The sequence below is a fragment of the Bidens hawaiensis genome, unplaced genomic scaffold (assembly GCF_021521415.1).
Source record: "Bidens hawaiensis isolate Kalapana, Puna unplaced genomic scaffold, B.hawaiensis_p1.1 tig00032407_1, whole genome shotgun sequence".
Lineage (NCBI taxonomy): Eukaryota > Viridiplantae > Streptophyta > Magnoliopsida > Asterales > Asteraceae > Bidens > Bidens hawaiensis.
In genome coordinates this window covers 67,236-77,139 of record NW_027495515.1, presented here as the reverse complement: position 1 = coordinate 77,139, position 9,904 = coordinate 67,236, and the positions used below count along the sequence as shown (strand labels likewise).

General features: G+C 36.3%; 1 long non-coding RNA gene across 2 annotated transcripts; it reads left to right on the top strand.

Annotated features, from left to right (window-relative positions):
• Positions 1 to 7,661: 7,661 nt before the first annotated feature.
• On the top strand, positions 7,662 to 9,587 carry LOC143583474 (uncharacterized). 2 transcript variants are annotated; one of them, XR_013144177.1, is made up of 3 exons: positions 7,662 to 8,383; positions 8,901 to 9,053; positions 9,574 to 9,587. It is a non-coding gene; the product is annotated as an uncharacterized LOC143583474 (long non-coding RNA). The 2 variants fall into 2 exon arrangements; XR_013144176.1 differs by lacking the exon at positions 9,574 to 9,587 and adding an exon at positions 9,404 to 9,481.
• The last annotated feature ends 317 nt before the right edge of the window (positions 9,588 to 9,904 follow it).

Genomic DNA, 9,904 nt, shown 5'->3' with positions numbered 1-9,904 from the left:
TGGTACACCCTATATATAAACCCCTTCAATCCGAAATGAATATGTCTGATGTAAAGCTTGAAGGTGATGCCTTGTAGTGGAAAATAGTGTGTCGTCCTGTGTGTCATTGAACTAATAGGAGTCGAAAGAAACACCCAAGTGGAGTTGAGGGAGTGGTGGGTTAGCCGCTGGTACACCCTATATATAAACCCCTTCAACTTGATTTGGGTGGTATCCAAGACGAATATTAGGGGTAGTGGCGCATAGTGGTCATCATGGGATCATTTAATCTAAAACATCATTGCATCAACTATACTAAATTCTAAATTTCGGGACGAAATTCCTCTAAATTGGGGAGGATGTAACGCCCTGAAATTCGATTGGTAAACTAGGATCGTGAAATCATCGGAAACTATAGACTTTGGGATTCTGGACGATAAGTTCGGAACCCATATCATTGGAAAAAAAAAAAAAATCTGCTTTTATCATTTAAAATGTTTATTTTATAAAACGACATTTACGCCTGAAAAATATTAATTTTTATGCTTTCGAAAAATTAAATATTCTTATTTAAAAAGATTTCAAATAATTATTCGGAAAATGGTTTTATAAAAGTTTTGCTGAAAAAGTTTTAGTTTGTTTAAAAACTTATGAACTCGACTAGTCTTGACCCGTCGGTAGCCTAAACCCGAACCCGAGTCACCCGAGTATTTAAGCGGAAAATCAAGTATTCTTACACCATCTCTTTCATTTCCACCAACACTTCCCACCCAAACACTCTCATTCTAGAGAGAGAAACTAGAGAGAGAAAGTCTTCAAACTTCAAATCCGAGTCCACAAATCTGTTTGTTGTTGTTCTTGGTAAGATCTTCTTGAAAATCATCCATTTTCATAACCATTTTCGGCCTCAAATCGAGCAAAAACACCCATTTTCGTTTCTTGAGTTTTCGGGTCAAAAACCGTCTTGTTTTGGTGTCAAAATGCAGGCTTTTGTGTTTAAAATCACTGGGAATCGATAGTCCCTTCAATCCCGAGCATTTCCATGTCAAAAACTTCGATTTTGGGTCAAAAATCTGGAAAATCTGAAAAACCCGTAGGTTTCTCCGTCGCCCAGCTTGAAGGAGTCGAATCAGACTCATTCGATCGAATCAGTCGATCGAATCAGCCCATTCGATCGAACCAGTCGATCGAACCAGTCCGGTCGACCGAATAGGAAAGCAACCGAATGGTCTCCAACTCATTCGACCGAATGAGTTTCGTATTCGATCGAACGAGTGTCTATTCGATCGAACAAGTTCCATGTTCGACCGAACGAGTTTTCCCAACTGGTTCGACCAAATGTGTTTCTAGTTCGATCGAGTGTGCCTCAGATTCGATCGAATGTGTGTCTATTCGATCGAATGTGTGTCTATTCGATCGAACAAGTTCCTATTCGATCGAACGTGTTCCTATTCGATCGAATCAAGCCAGAACCAAGCTGTTTTCGTCTTTAAAACCCAGTTTTTGCTCGAGGTCACGTAAGCTCGTTTTCTTAGACTTATAGCACGTTGTTAACCTTATATATATGTCCAACTCTAGGCTAAGGAGATCTATTGTAGCACCATCCTAACCCAAGATCAAGGTGAGTTCATAGCCCCTATTTAAGCTTTTCAAAACTATGGGGTGGAAACATGGTAACTTTACACGTTTGGATAAAATCATTTATGCAAACATTCTTTAAACTATAAACATTTGGATTTCTACACACGTGCGGAAATCCACGAGCTTCTTGGTAATCTATAAACTTTGGAAATCTATGAACATGGGGAAAACCCATTAACTCATGGAGATCTAAGAACATTGGAAATCAATGAGTATGGGAAATTCTGTGAACATTGACATCATGGGAACGGGAATCAAATTCATATCATCATAGTCATTGTGTCAGCATGGAAATCTAGAGATCAAAACATCATGAGTTGAATTGGACGCGAGAGTCTATTCTACTCTCGGTAGAACTCACGACCATGAGTGGCATTCTATTCTCGGTGGCACTCGTAACTCATGGGATTTCATACTAGTCTCGGTGAAATCCATAACTCTTGAGGACCTATACTATTCTCGGTAGGGACCAAGGGAACCCAGGATTCTTTGGGGTGTCTATCCTACTCTCGGTAGAACCTAGCTGAGTCCTGGATGGCAAGAACGAGGTAGTCTTGGTTTAAGTCTTGCGTGAGTTCAATCAAGTCTTGTGTGATCATTGGGTTTCATCATCATTCATCATCATCATCATTTGTTCACCATCATCTTGGATACTAGTAAACAATGGGATTTTGGTGTTGGTTTATCTAGTAAACTTAGCATGCTCAAATCTATATGTCCTTGTTTATGCTTAACTGTTATGTGCTACATGTACCGTTGGGAGACCGCAAATCTTTGAGTAATCTTATCACATACGACTCTAATGGGAGATTGATAAGCCCGTTGAGAGCCCAGGAGAACATTTCATGTTTGACTTACTACAAAAACCTCTGTGGGAAAACCAAGAGATCTTTTCTTACAAACCATTTTAAAAACTGGGAATTATACCCAAACATAGTAGTATAAGTTGTAGGAGTGGTGGGTTAGCCGCAGGTACACCCTATATATAAACCCCTACAACCTATACTAGTATGTTTGTGTATAAAACTCTTTTCTTTAAACCTATGAATTCACTCATCTACTTTATGTAGTTGACAGTTTGTTACATGTTTTCAGGAAATAATGCAGCAAGAAATCCCTAGCAAGTTTAGAGGCCTTAGAAAGATGAAGGCTAGACTAGGAGTTGTTGGAAACTTGATATTTTGTATTAAAACAATTTGTTTCATGTTACCTGGTTGATGTAATATTTGACATTTTGGTTATGTTTATGCATTTAGACTTTTATACTATTGTGCTCAACAATCACGACTTAGTCGCCGCACCTCGATTTTTCCGCCATCACGATCGGGGTGTGACATCCAATCACTAGAATATCGAAGTCCTAAGGCGGAAGTATGACCCTCATGCTTCGGCCTTTCAAGGATCTTCGTGAGTGGATCCGCAATATTTTGATCGATGTGAACTTTGCGAATACATACATTTCCCTTTTCAACTTCATCCCTTATGTAGTTGAATCTCCGCTCAATGTGCCTTGTCTTTTGATGTGCACGAGGTTCCTTGATTTGAGCAATCGCACCCTCGTTGTCAAAAAAGATCTCTAGAGGGTCCCGAATGGTATGGACTACCCCTATATTGGCAATGAACTTTCTTATCCACGCAGCTTCTTGAGCTGTCAATGAGGCAGCGATGTATTCTGATTCAGTGGTGGACAATGCTACCACATCTTGTTTTGCACTCTTCCAAGAGACAGCCCCACCATTAGAAATGAAAACATATCCCGATTGTGATCGAGAGTCATCTTGATCAGTTTGGAAACTCGCAACCCTGTAACCTTTTACAACGAGTTCCTCTTCACCAGAGCCATATATTAGAAACATATCCTTAGTCCTTCTAAGGTATTTCAATATGCTCTTAACCGCCATCAAATGGCTACTTCCCAGATTTTGTTGGTATCGACTTGTCATGCTCAAAGCGCATGACACATCCGGTCTAGTGCATATCATGGCATACATGATGGATTCAATAGCCGAAGCATATGGGATTCCTTTCATTTTCTCTTGTTCATCCTTTGAGATTGGACATTGAGACGCACTCAATATCGTTCCTGATTTAACGGGTACCAAACCTTTCTTAGAGTTCTCCATCTTGAACCTTTTCAAGATTTTATCAATGTTTGCACTTTGGTTTAAACCTATCAACCGCCTTGATCTATCCCTATAGATCTTCATTCCCAAAATATAGGCGGCTTCACCAAGATCTTTGATGGAAAAACAACTTCCAAGCCATGATTTTACACCTTCCATGGTTGGAATGTCATTCCCAAACAAAAGTATGTCATCAACATACAATACTAGGAAAGTAATGATGCTCCCACTAGCTTTCAAATACACACAAGCCTCATCAGCGTTCTTGATGAATCCAAGTTTCTTAACCTTTTTATCAAAACGGTGATTCCAACTTCTAGATGCTTGTTTCAGTCCATAGATTGATTTCTTTAACTTGCATACTTTATTAGGATGTTGTGGATCGGCAAAACCTTCGGGCTGAACCATATAGACATCTTTGCCAAATCTCATAGTCATAATATGCGGCTATGGCAAATAATATCCTAATAGATTTTAGCATTGCCACAGGCGAAAATGTCTCATCATAATCAACCCCTTGAGTTTGAGTAAAACCTTTTGCTACAAGTCTTACTTTATAAGTATCCAAGTTTCCAAACATATCAGTTTTCCTTTTGAAAACCCACTTACTTCCAACCGGTTTGGAGTTAAGAGGTGGTACAACCAAATCCCATACTTGGTTGTCATGCATGGATTGCATCTCAACGTTCATAGCTTCAATCCATTTGTCACAATTGGATTGTGACATTGCATCATGGTATGTGTTGGGTTCATCCGAATCTACCACATAGCATCCATCCATGAAAAATCCATATCTTTCGGGTGGATTACTAATTCTACCAGATTTTCGAACGTTTTGTGTCTCTTGATCAACCATTTGATCATTCTCAACAACCTCTTGTTAAGTGATAGTATCAACCAAACGTGTATCGGCATGTGGTTCTCGATCCTCCTCGAGTTCCACCGTTCTACTAGTTCCATACATAAGGAACTTAGTTTCCAAGAACTCGGCCTTTTGAGCAATGAACACCTTTTGCTAGGTTGGGTTGTAGAAGTAATATCCCATAGAGTCTTTGGGATATCCTACAAAGATACACTTAGTGGATTGGATTTCAAGTTTGTTTTGGATGTTGTGGTTAACATAAACCTCACAACCCCATATCTTTAAATATGATAATGATGGAACCCTTCCATGCCATATTTCAAAAGGTGTCACGTCCACTTTCTTGGTTGGTGCCATATTTAGAATACGGGCTGTCGAGAGCAATGCGAAACCCCAAAATGATAGAGGCAATGTGCTTCTAGCCATCATAGATTGAACCTTATCCAATAGAGTTCGATTCCTCCTTTCGGACACACCATTATATTGTGGTGTTCCGGGTGGAGTGAGTTGTGAGATGATTCCACAACTCCTAAGATGATCTTGAAAAGCATTACCAAGTTATTCACCTCCTCTATCCGAATGAAGTACTTTGATGGTTTTATTGAGTTTATTTTCTACTTCATTTTGGAAGACTTTGAACATTTCAAAGGCTTCATCCTTGTGTCTTAACAAGTACACATACCCATGACGACTATAATCATCGATAAAGGTAATGAAGTATCTTTCACCATTCCTTGTCATTGCCTTAAAAGGTCCACATACATCCGAATGTATGATACCTAATAAGTCTTTAGCCCTATCATTAGTTCCACTAAAGGGTTCTTTGGTCACATGTCCTTGTAAACAAGATTCAAACTTATCAAATGAATTATCATTTGATTCCAAAAGACCATTCTTTTGAAGTGTATGAATGCGACCCTTGTTTATGTGACCAAGGCGACAATGCCAAAGATAAGTCTTACTCAAATCCACTTGGAGTTCTTGGTGTTAGATTGGTACAACATGTTATCAAAGGATGTGTTATCATGAACCGATTCATAAATTCCATTAGACAGCATCGCTTTAAAATAAAAGACATCATTCATGAAAACACAAATACCATTGTCTACAAACTTCAAATCATAACCATATTGTCTTAAAAGTGAAACAGAGATAATATTTCTAGTCAAGCTAGGAGCATATAAAATGTTTTTCAAAACAACTTCCAAACCATTTGGAAGCTTTAAAATATAGTCTCCTTGGGCTTCGACGTCAACCTTTGCTCCGTTGCCCATGAAGAGACTTGTATCTCCATTCTTGTAATGCTTATTTCTTTTGAACTCCTGCAACAAATTGCAAATATGAGTTCCACATCCGGTATCCAATACCCATGTGTTAGAAGAAATAACATTAAAATCAATATGGATCATGAAATTCGTATCCGAGGTTTGCCACGAGTCCCTCTTTGCTTTCAACTCTTTGATATAGGTTGGACAATTCCTCATCCAATGTCCTTTCTCACCACAACCAAAGCACGGATCCTCCGAGCTAACCTTTAGCTTCTTCTCCATTGGTTTGGTTGGTTCCGCTTTAGCCTTTCCTTGGAACTTACCCTTGAAGTGTCCCTTACCTTTATCAACCTTTGCCTTAGGTTCCGGATGATACCTTTTCTTATTGCCACCTTCATTGATCGTGAGAACGGGTGAAATGTTTTTACCCATTCCCGCTTCAGTCGTTTTGAGCATTGCGTGAAGCTCACCAATGCTTTTGTCCCATCCATTCATGTTGTAGTTCATGACAAAAGTCTCAAACCTTTTAGTTAGGCCATTAAGGATCATATATGTGGCTAACTCTTTTGAGACGGGACAATTAAGCCGTTCGAGTCGATCAATATGGATTTTCATCTTAAGCACATAAGATGAAACCGATTCTGAGAAATCTATTGCACAAGCATCCATCTACTTGTGTTTGAACGCCCAAATCAGCAACCTGCTCAAGAACAATCAGCAACAACATCTGCTCGGGACCAAATAGAATTCAACGATAACCTCATAATCATCTTACTAACCAGAATCAGTCACCAATTTACCCTAAACACGTTATTTCAGTTTTCTCCCAAAATTGACCTAAAACTTAAGATCTAAAATTAAACATTTGTAACTTGAATTTGAGCACTATAAATCATTCAAATCATCTCGAAATTATCATTCAATCACCGATCTAACATCAGTTTATCAAATACTCATATTTGAAACATCAAATATAAATGAGTTCGACCAAAAACGAATCGAAAACTGAAAATTTGGACAAAGCTGAATACATAAACATGAAATTGATGTAGAATCTCCGAACTAATCATCAACCCAAACATCAATCCACATTTATAATCCTTCAATCATCAAATTTCATCCAAATCCATGCAAAAATAAAAACATCAACAAACTTCATTGTTTCACCTCCATGGTGGATTCAATAGCGAATTGAATCAAATTCAACGGTTAGTCTGAACGATTGGGTAACCTCGCTCTGATACCAATTGACAGAACAGAGCCCCGGTGCGGAAGCGTGTGTCATGAACGAACATGTATAAACGAGCTCGGTTCCGGGATCTAATCGTAACATGTATTCACTCTTGAATGATAATAATGGACGGATGTGGAGAGTTCGATTCGATTAACAATCAATAACAGTATGAACAATTGTAATTGAAACACACAAGATAGATGTAGTAGCATGATTTCATTAATCGAATGATTCTCATAAAGAACCCTCATACATACATACATACATACATACATACATACATACATACATACATACATACATACATACATACATACATACATACATACTATATTAAAATACATATACGAAGTACAATAAAGTAATTTTACACAAAACTCTTAAAAATAAGAGTTTTACAAATTTAAAAGCCTAACTTACAACTCTTGAAGCATCTCTTTAAAATCCCTCTCATTGGGATGGAGCCTGCCACAATTTCAAATTTTGAATTCCTATATGGTTTTCTTTCAAAAAATCGTTCAACAAATATATATATATATATATATATATATATATATATATATATATATATGGCGTCGTTATTGTACAAGGTGAAATTTCGTACTAAACGTACGAATCAAACAAAATAGTGGTGGCAATTATGTAAATATTTCGAACTTACCTTTTTACACACAAAACCCATTTTCGTCGATATCAATCTCCAGAAGAATCCACTCAAAACCCAAACAAAACTCAAAAACTATTATCGATCATCGAACAATTTTAGACGAATCATCCATCAATTTCACCTTTCAAACGCTGTTTTCACTTAATAAAGATAGCAATGAAAAGTAATTTAAGACGAATCATCCATCAATTGGGTGTTCATATAGCTAGGGTTTAGGCCGATAAAAAAATGATGCAAATCTCTAATGTTTAATGCATTTTCTACACATTCAAACAGATTTAGATGCTAAAGCACTGGGTTATAGCGAACGAATAAGCAAAAAAATCCATGATAGACCAACGGGTAATTACTCTATCTGTTTCTATAATAACTTTTCCAAGTAGTGTAATTATCATACTATAACCATCAAAACTGGTTATAGTGTAATTACATAAGGTAATTAGTTGGTTTTTTTTTTGGGTGTGCAACTTGTCTGTTTAAGGCTTTTGGAATATGGTCTTAGGCTGTAGTGTAATTATTTTTCATGAATAGAGTAATTTTCATAGTTGTTTGTAGTTGTTGCGTATATAGTGTATTTAATATCCATATGTAGAGTAATTATTAACATGTGTTCTAACTAGATGTTTCTTATGTCCAACTTGTCTATTTAAGGCTTTTGGAATATGGTATTAAGCTCTAGGTAATTATTTTTCATGAATAGAGTAATTTTCATAGTAGTTTGTAGTTCTTGTGTGTATAGTGTATTTAGTATCCATAAGTAGAGTAATTATTAACATGTATTCTAACTAGTTGTTTCTATTGTCCAACTTGTATGTTTTTGGCTTTTGGAATATGGTCTTAGGCTGTAGTGTAGTTATTTTTCATGAATAGAGTAATTTTCATAGTAGTTTGTAGTTGTGTATATAGTGTATTTAGTATCCATAAGAAAAGTAATTATTAACATGTGTTCTAACTAGCTGTTTCTTGTGTCCAACTTGTTTGTTTATGGCTTTTGGAATATGGTCTTAGGCTGTAGTGTAATTATTTTTCAAGAATAGAGTAATTTTCATAGTAGTTTGTAGTTGTTGTGTATATAGTGTATTTAGTATCCTTAAGTAGAGTAATTATTAACATGTGTTCTAACTAGCTGTTTTTGGTGTGCAACTTGTCTGTTTAAGGCTTTTCGAATATGGTGTTAGGCTGTAGTGTTGTTAATGCATAGAGTAATTTTCATTGTAGTTTGTAGTTGTTGCGTATATAGTGTATATAGTATCCATAAGTAGAGTAATTATTAACATGTGTTCTAACTAGTTGCGTCTTGTGTCCAGCTTGTCTGTTTATGGCTTTTGGAATATGGTCTTAGGCTGTAGTGTAATTATTTTTCAAGAATAGAGTAATTTTCATAGTTGTTTGTAGTTGTTGTGTATATAGTGTATTTAGTATCCATAAGTAGAGTAATTATTAACATGTGTTCTAACTAGCTGTTTCTTGTGTCCAACTTGTCTGTTTATGGCTTTCGGAATATGGTCTTAGACTGTAGTGTAATTATTTTCATGAATAAAGTAATTTTCATAGTACTTTGTAGTTTTTGTGTATATAGTGTATTTAGTATCCATAATTAGAGTAATTATTAACATGTGTTCTAACTAGTTGTTTTTGGTGTGAAACTTGTCTGTTTAAGGCTTTTGGAATATGGTCTTAGGCTGTTGTGTAATTATTTTTCCTGAATAGAGTTTTTTTCATAGTTGTTTGTAGTTGTTGCATATATAGTGTATGTAGTATCCTTAAGTAGAGTAATTATTAACATGTGTTCTAAATAGCTGTTTTTGGTGTGTAACTTTTTTGTTTAAGGCTTTCGGAATATGGTCTTAGGCTGTAGTATAATTATTTTCATGAATAGAGTAATTTTCATTGTTGTTTGTAGTTGTTGCATATGGTGTATTTAATATCCAAGTAGAGTAATTATTAACATGTGTTCTAAGTAGTTGTTTTTTGTGTTAATTAAATAATGAAAAGGAGGAGGAGTGAAAGAATATCCGTGAAAATGGCTTGTAGGTTTTCCAATGATGAATTGTCACCTACTGTTTTAGGTGATGGTGGAGAAGAAGCTACAGATGCAAAGATTAGAGTGCCAAAAAAGGTTGTTGATAA